This window comes from Panthera onca, chromosome B1, assembly GCF_046562875.1.
Source record: "Panthera onca isolate mPanOnc1 chromosome B1, mPanOnc1 haplotype 2, whole genome shotgun sequence".
NCBI classification, from domain to species: domain Eukaryota; kingdom Metazoa; phylum Chordata; class Mammalia; order Carnivora; family Felidae; genus Panthera; species Panthera onca.
The window spans coordinates 95,640,816-95,654,929 of NC_138342.1; positions in this window are offsets into that span (position 1 = coordinate 95,640,816).

Sequence of the window (14,114 nt, forward strand, 5' to 3'; positions counted from 1 at the left end):
CTGGATATTTGGCCAGATAATTGATGTGATGGAAGTCTAGATTTTAACCAGTAGGAGGTGGTTAAAACACAAGGGCTTAATTGTTCTTATTGTGAGATGTGAATTATAGTCACAAAAGTTTGGATTGTCTTCTGAGATCTTGGTTCCTTCATTTACCAGTTCTGTTTTTTGTTTTTGTTTTTGTTTTTAAGTAATGAATTGATTAGTATAAGAAAGTATAGGTCCCCTGACCTCTTTCCCAGGTCACCTATTTCAAAGTCCTATCATTCATAGAAAGGAACTAACTCCAGTTAAAGTTTCTGAAGTTGCATTGTTCAGTTTTTAATATACAAGAGGAAAAAGCAGAATTCTTTATTGGCAAACATTATTGTTACCGATTGTCCATTCTTTTCTAGCAAACTCCAGTAGTTGCATATGATTTGTTTCATTATGCTAAGAAAAATCAGTTTAAAATTTCACTTTTGTAAGCTATTTTACCCTTTCCAATTTCCCTACTTTTGAAAAAGCTAAAATAGCAAACCTTTATGTTATTTGTGAACATACTTCTCTAATCCAATATTCAATGTGCATTAATAATGTAAACAGATGCTTCTTGGGTCTTCTGGTGTCACCCTTTCTGCTTCTAGTAATCACATGGGATAGTCTAATGTATGATCTAATGTCGACATATGGCTTCTAATATTCTTCCCTAAAAGTAATGAGGGCTCCTTGAAGTATAGCTGACTCCACTTCAAATCAGGAAAATAAGAATGGACTTAGAAAATATCTTGATGTTATCAAAAATAAAAATGCTTTCAGAAATATCTGAGGTAGTATGAAAAAAGATAAAGAGGCTAGTTTGTGAGAGGGCTTACAGGGGCCCAGTATATCAATTTTAACATTAAAAAGGAGAAAAATGATGGCAGTCAATTTGAACGTTAGTATCTTAAAAGAGACATGATTTCATGACGACACTAAAAGTACACAAGTTAAAAAGTGATTGTAATGCTCATGTAGGTTTCCAGTATAGGTTTTTAAAATATAGATTTTAAAGTTTCTGTCTCTTCATTTTTTCTAATGGAGATGAAATATTTGAGAGAAACATATGTAAAAGATGGAAAAAATCTTGTTTTTAATGTGGTGAAATGTATTTGAATTAATTAATAAAAATTAAATGTCAGTGAATCAAAGGAAAGATCAACACCTTGTGAAAAACAGGCAAAATTAGAAGGGGGAAACTGCAGAATGCTTACATTTTAATCACACAAAAGTGAGGCCAGACAAGGATGCAGAGGGAATTTGACAAGGTAGTGTAGGTTTTAAGGAAACAATTGTGCATTTAGGTTGCCCTTGGCAACAGGAGTGTCTTATTATGCTAAGACATATTGACTATGAAGTAAATCATAATTAGAGTGGCCCTATCTCCCTTGGAGATAGGTTTGGAAAAGAATTTGGGACAGGTTTATGCCATTGACAAAAGATGAAGGCATAAGAGAGAAAATTTGAGTGATGTTCTAGAGAGAAGTTGAGCCCAGTTAGTATACCCACTGGGAAGGAACATGGGACTGGAGAACAGCGGGAGCTCATTTTTCTGGGTGCCTAAGGAAGGTGGCTTTGGACCCAAAGTGTTGTAGCAGTTTGGGCTGTGGGCAAATCTCCTGGCTGTCATTAACCCACAGAGTCTGGATATGTCCCTCCCATTTAGTGATTCCCCTTCTGTTATATTTCTTTCAATAACAGGAAACACAGGTAGACTTCTGTGTCTGCCATATTCCACTGAAGGCAGCATTAATTGCTAGAAAGTTCTTGCTTATATTGACCTGACATTTACCTCTCTAATTTCATCTGTTGACCTAGGGTTGCTTTAAAGTCACCTAAGGCAGTTTAAAAAACATTTTAATCTATTCCCGAGCTTTAATTAAACTTAAGCTAATTCCTCTTACGTGTTTAACAATGATATATGTTTAAAGATACTTCTTAGTAATTATACCTCTATTATTAACCATAATAAATCATAGTATATGTCTATTATCAGTAGTAATATTAATATTGCATTATTATTTGTAATTATGCACACATCACTTTATATTTTTAAAATTTTTTTTTTTCAACTTTTTTTTATTTATTCTTGGGACAGAGAGAGACAGAGCATGAACCGGGGAGGGGCAGAGAGAGAGGGAGACACAGAATCAGAAACAGGCTCCAGGCTCCGAGCCATCAGCCCAGAGCCTGACGCGGGGCTCGAACTCACGGACAGCGAGATCGTGACCTGGCTGAAGTCGGACGCTTAACCGACTGCGCCACCCAGGCACCCCTATGTTTTTATAAACAAATAGCAATAGCAGCATCCCCTGGCTGTGAATCTTTCCAGAAGAGGAGGTGTGAGGTATTGAGAGAAGATTGGTTGAATTCATCATTTGATTGATTTCAGGCTTTTTATCGTTTGTTGCTGTTAACCACCTACAGCCAAAGGATGATGTGAGACTCAGATGAGACTCAAAAGTAATGTGTCAAGCTCAAGGGAATCAGTGGCATCTAGTTTCAAACATTATGATTTGTGAAAAATCAATTTTGCCTTTTGCTGTCTTGCTTTGATTTAGTCCAACTTTCTTTTTGTAGAAAAATAAGTACAACGTGGCTGGTTGAAGAGAACAATTTTCCTACAAAGTTCTCATGTTTCTTATCTTGGAAGAAAGGAATAAATAAAAGATCTGGATTTAAGTGGTAAATTTTTTTTTTCTCTGTAGAGGATGTACACCTAGCAATGTGAAGCCTCTAGCTACCTATTTTTCTTCCACTTATATATCAAGGTTGGTTGTCTGGCTCAGAGAAATATCAACATTGGTTGTCTCGCCCAGAGAAAGTGGGTAAAAGGAAATGAAATGAAGTTATTGATATTTTTATAAAACAGTCACTCTCTCTTTTTTCACACACAATTATAGGAAGTTCATTCAGGAATACTGTTCATTTTTGACTCCTGGAGAATTTTAAAAATGACACATGCTGTGAATGTGAGGTGAGAATGGAGTGAATGGATATAGTTTGGCAAATTTGACCCTATTGCTCATTACTTATAAGGTACACTTGTATCTTAAAGTACACTTCAAGGTTCTCAAAAGAGAGAGTAAATAATAGCAATAATAGCACATTTCCTAAGATAAAGAGATGTTAGTACATTTGAACAATAGTTGAAATCCATGTGTTTAAATTCCTTCATTCCTTAAAGTTGAGATAATAAATAGACTTTGGAAGTCAGATTTCAGAAATGTATATTTTGCATGTAAATAGTGTACATGATGCTTTTTAGTATAAGAGAAAAGGCAAGCAATGACAGGAAAATGTCCAAGGATCTACTTGGCAGTATTTCATGAGCAATGTACAGCATCTAAATCAGCTAATGAAATGCTTCAGCTCAGTAACTGGCTGCTTACAAAGACATTTTAAGATAAATGTCAAGAGAAAGATGCTGTAAAGGGCAAATAAATTATGGAGTAAATTAGCATTAACAAGTTATGAGAAAATTAGAACATTTTCATTTTGACAAAAAAAAAAAAAAAAAAAACCCAAGATATATGTAAGAATTGTAAAGGAAACAGAATAATTCATGGTAGAAAAAATTGGTCAAATGATGTTTAGAGGGAAAAGGAGGAATATAATGTGTTAATAACCTGAAGTTTATTGCAACTATAACTTTGTTTTTAATAGAAATGGGTCAAATTTAGAGATTGAATTAGGTAGCTCATAAAATAGCTATTATTTTGTTAATTAATCAGTGAACCTAAGACAATTTAGAATAATTCAAAGTATATTTTGCTAAAATTATCCTACAACCCAGCATAAGTTCAGTAATTGACAAGTTCATCAATGCTGAAGGTTAGTAGAATATAATTTAATAAACTTTCTTGCTTGAACAGATTAATGCAGTTTAATAGAAAATGGTGATTCATTTTATTGTTCAGAAGTATTTAAAATTAAATCATACATCAATTTTATTTACAAAATTATCATATACATAAAAATATTAATTCAAGCAAACAGAAAATGATACAAATACTAATAATTCACAATCGAATCCACTTAAAATTAATTAACATCCTGTCAGTACACATGCCTTTCTCCACCAGGAAATATAACAAGACAAATTTTTGAGTTGCAAATACATTTTCTTATTTAACAGCCAATAATAGTTGTAATTAGTTCTGGGAACCATAATCAAGCAAACATGTGATTATAATTAAACATACAAATAGATAAAGATACTTAAAAATCCGGTAACAGTAAATAAAGTTCTCTATTGTTGAAATATGATCATTTTCTTTGACTGTAGGTAAAATACAAATTTGAGGCCAATAGTCTTTTTCACTTTTAGATTAGGATGGAACATAGGTGGCTATTTGGAACAATTGATCCTCATATGAAAACTTGCTCAAAGACTTTGAAAGATAGGTGCACAGAACTAACAGGAGTTGATGTTGAACCCCAACAAGTAAGTTTCTTTAGTTTTTTTGTTGTTATTGTTTATTCATTTTTTGAGAGAGAGAGAGAGAGAGAGAGTGTGTGTGTGTGTGTGTGTGTGTGCAAGTGCTAGAGGAACAGAGAGAGAAGGGGACAGAGGATCTGAAGGGAGCTCTGTGCTGACAGAGGACCCTGATGTGGGCTAGAAGTCACGACACTGGGATCAGGACCTGAGTTGAAGGAGGACGTTCAAACGATTGAGCCACCCAGGTGCCCCAAGTTTCTTCAGTTTTAAACAGGTTATATTTCCTGAAAGGTGAAGAAGGAAAGGTAAATGTGAGAAAGAGAAAAGAGCCAAAGAGGAGTGGGGGATAGACAAACAGGCAGAGGAAGTGGGGGTGGGGTGGAGTGGAGCAGGGCTGGGAAATGCAACAGTCATTGAAAACATGAGAACAATAGAAGGGGATTCAAGGGGAATTAATATCTTCTCAGTAGAGTATCATTTAATCAGAGAGCCGTATGCATGGCTCTTTATTTCAAATTTCTATTTATTAGTAATTTTGATTAGAATTGAATTTGATCTGTGATTATTAAACATGAATCAGTTGAGAATGAAGTACATATATGGATATAATTGCACTTGTCACTCAATATGATTCTTCACATTGCCCTAGTTTTATGACTTAATTTTAAAGGATTTGGATTTGAATAATTAAAAATTATAAAATTAGTTACCGCTTCAATCAGTTGAAAGAAACCTGTTAGCACGACACCTGGTGGCAGTCATCTATAATGTAACAGGTGTGATCTTTATTTAGGTCCCACTTAATCTCTGCATGCTGGTTAACACGGTAAAAAAAAAAAGTGATCAAAATATCCAGTGAGTATATTAGGCCTTTTTTTGTTGTTGTTGTTCTGCATTCAGTGTTACATGTATACCACAGTGTGCAAGACAAGTTTCATCCCTGGATTTGAGTAAACATCTGGGAGTAGAATTGCTGTGTCATAGGTAGGGTGAGTACAGTAGACAAGCCTATTATATATACCTATTAGAGAGAAAGAAAGAGAGAGAGCAGATATATGTAGTAGACTCTACATAATATAGTGGACTTTGGTAGTGGTGGGATTGGTGAGAAGTATAACAAATACATAAAAGTACACAAACCATAAAAGAGTAGCTTAATAAATCTGTAGAAAGTGAACATACTCCCATAAGCAGCATCAAGTTAAAAAATATTAATGGAACCCCAGAAACTCTACTTATGCCCCTTCCAGTAATCAACCAACACGCCCCCCTCGATGAAATAGCATTTCATAATATGGATGCGACATTGATTTAATCAGAAAAATATATCTTGGTCTTCCTTCAAGCTTATGAACGGAGCTCCTCAAACCCTTATTTTTTCCAAAGTGATAAAAGCCATAAGAACATCTTGTGTTGTAATATCTAGTTCTTGTCCCTGGCTTCTGAAATAGCTCCAGAGCCAAAAGGTGAAAGGAGCATTGCTTGTGGTTCATAATAGGTCCCTCTCAACCACACCTGAATTTATGTTAATGGGGTGATTTTTGGAAAGCGCCTAAGGATTAGGGCTGGTTGGGGGTTGGGGGACCCAACCATATTATTAGTGGAACTTTCAGCCCCACCTCCCTACCTCTAGGGAGAGGTGATGGGTTGGAAGTTTACTTAATCACTAATGGCCAATGATTTAATCTATCATGTTTATGTAATAAAGCCTACATTAAAAAATAAAAAATAAAAATAAAAAACACCTAACCTACGGGACTCAGAGAGCTTCTGGGATGCTGAACACGTGAAGGTGCTGGAGGTATGGTTTACCCAGAGAAAGCATGCAAGCTTCATGCCCTTCCCCACACTTTGCCCTACGAGTATCTTTTCTGTGTGGCTGTTTTTGAATTGCTTTCTTTTATAGTAAGCCAGTAATCTAGTAAGAAAATTGTTTTCCCGAGTTCTGTAAGCTATTCCAGTAAAGTATCAAAACTCTAAGAGGGAGTCATGGGGACCCCCCCATTGTTTGCCACCAGTCAGTAGTACAGGAGGCCTGGATCTGATTAGAGTCAGAAGTGGGGGAAGGGCAGTCCTGTGGGAGAGAGCCCTCAGCCTGTGGAATCTGTGCTAACTCCAGGCAGTTTGTGTCAGACCTGAGTTAAATTGGAGGATACCCAGTTGGTGTTCGCCAATTGCTTGGTGTGGAAAATCCCACATATCTGGTGTCAGAAGCATTGGTAAGAGTAGAAGAAGGGAAGTGTTCTCTTTTTGTGGGTATACCATAATTTATTCATTCTATTGTTGATGGATATTTAGGGTGTTTAGTGTTGACCTACTATGAATAACGTTATATCCCTTTGTATGACTTTTGATGACCATATATAAACATTTCTCTTGGGTATATACCCAGGAGTGAGATTTCTGGGTCATAAGGATATATATGTGTTCAACTTTCATTGATATGATCAAAGCTTTTTCTAACACAGTTGCATAAATGTATACTCCCATGAACACTCTCACCTCATTGTTCTAGATATTCACCAACATTTGGTTTTGTCTTTTTCATTTTAGCCTTTTTTGTGGGTGTGTAATGGTATAGAATTATGATTTTGTATTTCCCTAATGCCTAACGATTTTGAGCACACTTTTAAATCTTTATTGGCTATTTGAGTGTGTCATCTTTTGTGAGGGACCTTTTCTCTTTCCTTATTGAGCTCATTATCTATTCTGGATACTGATCTTTTGTTAAGTTATATTTGTTACAAATAATCCTCCTGATGTATGTCTTGCATTTAATAGCTTTATTGAGGAATAATTCACATACCCACAATTTGTCCACGGTAAGTGTGATGTAGGCAGGCCAGCTCCGAGGACCCAGAGGGGGTCCCACAGGACCGCCAAGGGGGTCCTTGGCTTCTCACAGGATAGAAATCAAAAGTGGAGCTGAGAGGAAGTGAAAGCAGAGTTTATTGAAGATATAGGGAGAGCAGACAGAGCATCCGGGACACTTGGAAAGGACAGACTGTCTTTGCTTGTTGTCTGGGGTTTTTAACGAGGATGGCAGTCTGGTGTACGTGTCCTCCCAGGAACTGGTCAAAACAAGGTGTTCTCCATGTCACTTATGCCCTGGAGCCAGTGTTGCAGGATTTTTATCTCAATACCCGGGATTCCTGGTCTTGCCACTTTGAAGATTGAAGACATGGCCATAAAATAAAAAGAGCAGCAGGCAAAAGTTTATTAGAGTATAAATTAGAAAGGAGGAATAGTAGGAAAGGTCTCTTTACAGAGAGAGGACATTCAAAAGTAAACGCCCACCAACAATAGCCAAGGTCCTTGTTTTATAAAGTTCTGGCAGCCACATACACCCCCTCTTCCTTCCCCCTTGTTCCTTCCCAGGTTCTATCTTTATTGACTGGATAACTCTAGGTGCTGGGTTGTCCATTCCTGATTGGCTCATTTCCATCATATGAGGGGTGGTCTATGGCCATACTTAGGTCTTTTGTCAAATTCCTGAGGGAAAACTGAGGGGGTGGGGAAAGGTGGGGTAGGTTACATTCTTAAGAGGAACCTTACCCTGAGGGGGTTTGCTGCGGTCAGACACTCCCAGCATTGTTCCAAAATATGTCTTTTTCCCCACCCAGGGACTTCCAGACCTATCCTCTCCCACTCTGCATATTTTATCCTATCTTTTCCTATCACACCAGGGGTCTTCGTGTCAAGGTGTCTGTAGTGAGTGGTCTTGGAAAAATGGCCTGGTCCAGTCACTCCTGAGATGCTATCTATTGTGCTGGAAGACTCCAAAGAAATCATGAATTCCTTGGCCTTTATAAGGAGACACATTAAAGCATGTGTAAGGCGGGGATGCAGGTCCTAGGAGGAAGAGATGCGGCAAAAAAAGTCTTTCATGGGGTCCCTTTAGTTTCCCCATCTCAAGTATACAGTTCAGTGATTTAAAAAAAAATTTTTTTAATGTTTATTTATTTGAGAGAGAGAGAGGGAGGGAGAGTGAGCAGGAGAGGCACAGAGAGAGAGAGAGAAAGGGAGACACAGAATCCGAAGCAGGCTCCAGGCTCTGTGCTGTCAGCACAGAGCCCTATGCGGGGTTTGAACCCACAAACCGTGAGATCATGACCTGAACTGAAGTCGGACACTTAACCGACTGAGGCACCCAGGGGCCCCACTGAGTTTTAGTACATAATGAGTTGTGAAATCATCCCCACAATTCAACATCTTTATTAAAATTTTTCAGTTTAATTTTTAAAAATTACAAGAGACATTTATTTAAAGTAGTACATTTGCAGCTCAAATATTTCTAAATTGTACATTTCAGGTCTACCCAACTTCTTAAAAATATTTGAGGAGAGCTGCAACCACAGATTTCAGCTCCATGATTATTCCTTTGCCCATTCTTCTCTCTCTTTTCTTTGCCAAGTGACTTCTTTCAGATAGGGTTCAAGATAGAATTTACCCTGTTCATATTTTGTCCACTGTTCTTTCCTTTATTATTATTACTTTAAAAAAATTTTAATGTTCTTTTATTTTTGAGAGAGAGAGAGAGTGCGAGTGGGGGACAGGCAGGGAGAGAGGGAGACACAGAATCCAAAGCAGGCTCCAGGCTCTGAGCTGTCAGCACAGAGCCTGAACCCATGAACCGCCAGATCATGACCTGAGCTGAAGTCAGACACTTAAATGACTGAGCCACCCAGGCTCCCCTTATTATTATTACTTTTAACGTGTATTCATTTTAGAGAGACAGAGACAGAGCACGAGTGGGGGAGGGGCAGAGAGAGAAACAGAATCCGAAGCAGGTTCCAGGCTCTGAGCTGTCAGCACAGAGCCTGTCATGGGGCCTGAATCCAGGAACCATGAAATCAGGACCTGAGCCAAAGTCAGACGCTCAACTGACTGAGCCACCCAGGTGCCCCTGTCCACTGCTCTTTAGGTAAAATCTGCTTGCTGCCTTGCATTCGGGTCCACTGTTCTCTTAATGTGAAACACCCGTTGTTATACAGGTTCTCAGGAAGCCTTATGGCCTCTTTCACATCATCATGCTCACATATGGTAACACAACCCCAGTTTATTGAACCCTGCAGCACTGTAACACCATTTTCATATACCCTCCAGCCACCAGCTTGATGCTGCAACAGCAGCCCTGCTCCCCATTTTGACCCAAGACCCCACAATTCAGTTTAAAATCCTTCCCTCACCCCAGAAGATTCCCTTCTACCTAGTTGTGGTCAATCCTGCTCCAACATTCAGACACAGGAAACCACTGACCCTTGTCAAGAAGTGGATATTTTCATGGTTCTGTACGGTTAGAGCTTTCTGAGAAAACGTTACTGGCACCTGGGTTAAAGGACAAGCCTTGGAAGTTAAAGAGAATTAGATAGACCTTGAACCATCTGTTCTCATTCAAAGGGTATTAAACTTACCTCTTCCAGAGCCAAATGCTTCACCTTCTGTGGTGCTGACTACCCTCTCCCTTTTGGAGAGAATTCATTTACATTCCAAAGGACTGTAAAGACTGTGCAGCAAGGGTTTCTCTCTTTTCTCCAGAGGGGAGGAGTGAAGGGGAGATAATCCTATTTCTACATAAAACCCTGATTCTTAATCTCAGGTTTCCTGAGATACAACTCCTGGACATGGGGTCCCAACCATGTGGCTATTACTAGGTCACCTCTGAGAAATTGGTGGTGCCATTGTGGTAAATAATAACAATGACTCTGATCTCTGCTCCAGCAAATTCATGGTTTCTTTCAGGACAGTGATGAACAAATATAGACAGTAACAATGTATCAATTTTGCTGACAAGGATGAGATCCCGTTTGAAACATAGTTTTCTGGAAGAGACACAGGAGACCCTCATAGGCTGACTCATGGGATTTGAGAGATATCAAAAGAAACTGTAGCTGACAGGTTGAAAGGATTGGAAGACCTTGTTGGCTGAGGACTGGGAGGTAAGATTGGAACTAGCAGCCCAAATAGTGCCGTGGGCTTTTTTTCTCTCTTACAGGCAAGGGAAGAAAGGGCCCAGGAATCCTTAAAATTGGGCTGTGGGTGGGTTGACAATGTTAGACGTTTCTGCTGCTTTCTCCTCCAGGTTAGATGAGAAAGAAGAGGAATATTCCCAAAGTTGGTCCCTGAGTAGGCCAAAAACAGTAGAAATTATTTTGTTTATTGCTCTCTCCCTCAGTGGGAGGAGAAAGCATTAATTAGTTACCAAAACTGAAGCAAGGTTTGAGGCACAGCGGCTGCTAAGGTGCTCAGATCTGAAGGGAGATGCATCTCACTTATTCCTATGCAAACACTTTGCTTCCTCCACATCCCTCACTCCCCTTCTGCTATGATATCTGCTGCCTAAAGGTTTAAGGGTAGGCTCAGGACTTCCTGTCTCCAGGGGATGGGGGTAGCTACACACTCATCTCTTTAAGCTGGGGACTTTTAGGAGGGGAAGAATTAAGATGTTAATCATCTGTTGGACACAGGTGTCTATGTGCCTAGTTCTGTGGCAGGAAGTGGGAGTCAGGGATGGATAATAAAGGTGCTAAAAATGTAAAATGGGGAGCCATGGTTGTACGTAAGAGGACAGAAAGAAACAGCCCAACCACAGCCCAGATGCTCAGAAGTACGCAGGCATTGAGCCAAAGAAAGAAATAAGGGCAAAACCTCTCCACTTATCCACTTACCTAGTCTGTCACTGCAGCCACTTCTTCCAGCTGGGAAATAATAGCTTATCTTGGCAGCTGTCACTGTAGTTTTTGAAATGCTAAGTTAACTCTTAGGGCTTTGAGCAAAACCTGAAGAAAAGAAAAACAAATTTAATAAAAGACTGTATATTTTATTTGTACATGTACTTGGACACCTTCACGGGAAAATGAAGACCCAAAGCAGTAGCTGGAGCTGAATGCTATGTGCTAGGTTGGACAAAGGGTAAGAAATCGTGAGAACGTGACAAAACACAGGGGTTTGGGCTAGGGCAGTTAATTGTGGAAAAGTGACTAGAAAGATGAGGATCAGTTTAACAAGTTTGTACAGAATTCTCCCAGCCTCCACTCCCCTTCTCTGGTGACGAAAATGTTTTCCTTCCTTCTGGTACAGGGAGGGCACTTTTCACATGTGAGTTTTATCTCCTGCTTTCTAGAAGAAAATGGAAGGCCGGAGGGCCCTTCTTGCATCTGCTGCTTTTAATGTGACTTTAACTCACTCAAAATAATCAGTATGCCAATGCAGCATATTTTGGGGTAACATACTCTGAAACCCGAAATTTTGTTGCTGAATTAAGTCTGACTACAGAGTAGAAATTAACGTGGATGTTATATGCTTGTAATTTCCTACCTCCCAGGGGCTAGAGTGGATTGATACTCAAATCATGAAAAGCTACAAATAAAGAAATGTTAGTGGGACATGTATTAGAATGAGTCTCCATGACTGATGAATTATGTTACCATTCTTGCTGAAAAGGATCCTCTGGAAGGTCTGGTGGTGAAGACATAAGAAATTACAGTTTCACATGCTATGTAAAATTAAGGTTTTGTTTTTGTTAACCTTAATTATATAAAAAAAAATTCTCATAGTTGTTTAGGATTCAGAAGTTCAGTCGAAAGTATCTGCCAGTCATTCACAACTCTCAAGGCTGAAGAACATTAATTCTTTAAAGTATTGTTTCTCGAGAGATTAATATGTCATATTGAAAACTGGTTGTGGATTTTTATTCTGAAAGATGGATTTTACTTTTATTTGATTAAGAAGGTGCTCCCCACTTAAAATTATCAGCTAAAGAATTCCTGCAAAGAGTGAATATGTAGACATTTCTATTAAGCCTATGTTATTTTCTCATTCTTTTTCAGTTTGGGGGATTAATTTTACACAACATTGCATAAGCCAATTGACCAAGAACATTATAGGATTGCAGCAAACTTGAGAGAAAGGAAATCTCAAGTCAGAGACATGAAATGGAAGGTTAGGTAATATTTGTCTGCCTAACTCCCAAGGACATTTTGGCATCCTGTGTTTAATAATGCCATATCTAGCCAATAAATCAATAGACTTCATAGGGATGCTACAATCTAGCTTAAGAAAAATATATCTTTAAAGAAGAATTCCTGGGAGCCTGGTGGTGCAGTCAGTTAAGCAGCTGAATTCAGCTTAGGTCATGATCACAGGGTTCATGAGTTTGAGTCCCGCATCCGGTAAACTTGAGCCCCTCATCCAGTTAGCACTAGTCCTCCATGTGGTGAACATGAGCCCTGCTTTAGGTGAACATGAGCCCTGCTTCAGGTGAGTCCCATTTTTCTCTCTCTCTGCCCCTCGCTCACTTGCACCCTTTCTCAAAAAAAAAAAAAAAAAAAAAAAAATCCTGCTTTGCCAAATTGGAGAGCTTTGTAATGGAATACCCAAGGATATGAGCTATAGTCCATGTGGCTTCATAATGCTATGAAGACACAGGCTTGTTTGCTATTTATGTTTTTTCTTTCATGATTTGCTACAAAAAATTATTCACCATTTAAGCTCCCACCTCTCCTTTCTGAAAACTCTCATTTCAACTAATGTATTCTATAATGTTCAAAGTGTGTTAGAATAATAGTGTTCTGCCCTGTTAGGTAATAAAGATTATGTAGATAAAATTTGCTCTCAATTTTGTGTGACTTTTGCTTGTTTTTTGCTGTAATACTCTGTTTTTATAACTGTACGTTATTAGAGTTACTTTTTTTATAGTGCTGGAAATGTCTGTATTTCACATCACTACTATTATTATGAGAAAAGGTATTAGGGAGGATTAGTTCTATTTTCAGCAGTGAAAGCTCTCTATAAAGAAATGCAAAACGGAAACCTAAGCAAATGTAGCTGAACATATGGATATATGTGATTATTTTATTTATTCATTCAAAAGATATATATTGAATGCTGACTATGAGGTGGACATTGTTTTATATACTGGTGGTACAGATGTAAATAGAGCAGACATAAACCACTTTTCTTAAGAAGCTTATACTCTAGTGGGAAGAAACAGAGAATAAAGAAAATATGTAAGTAAAATATGAAATATGTTAAAGAGTGGTAAGTGCTACAGAAAGAGATTAGGAAGAAGGGTGGGGGAGATGAGGATGTTTGGTTAGTTGATTTATGGCTGTGTCTCCGAGGAGATGTACATGACCTGAAGGCAGGGACTCTGTCTGATGATGCTTGTCATCATACCCTCGCAGGTATCATTACATGTGGCACTTGGCAAATCTTGAAAGAATGGGTGGATAAACTCAGCATTGAATGAACCCTCCCCTTATCTTGATCTCCTTTTTTTTCTTCACATTACTTTATATAATACAGCAATCCCAAGACCCCAGGTCGATGCCTGAAACCACAGATAATGTCTAACCCTATATTCTATGTTTTTTGCTATACATACATACCTATGATAAAACTTAATTTATAAATGAAACACAGAGATTAACAGCAATCTGTAAAAACAAAATAGAGCAATTATAACAGTATACTGTAATAAAAGTTGTGTGAATAAGGGTCTCTCTCTCAAATATCTTACTGTATTTTACTCAGCCTTCTTGTGATGACGTGAGATGAAAAAATCCCAAAGTGATGAAATGAAGTGAGGTGAATGACCTGAGCATTGGGATGGCAAACCATTGACCTGATGATACGGCAGAAGAAGTATCATCTG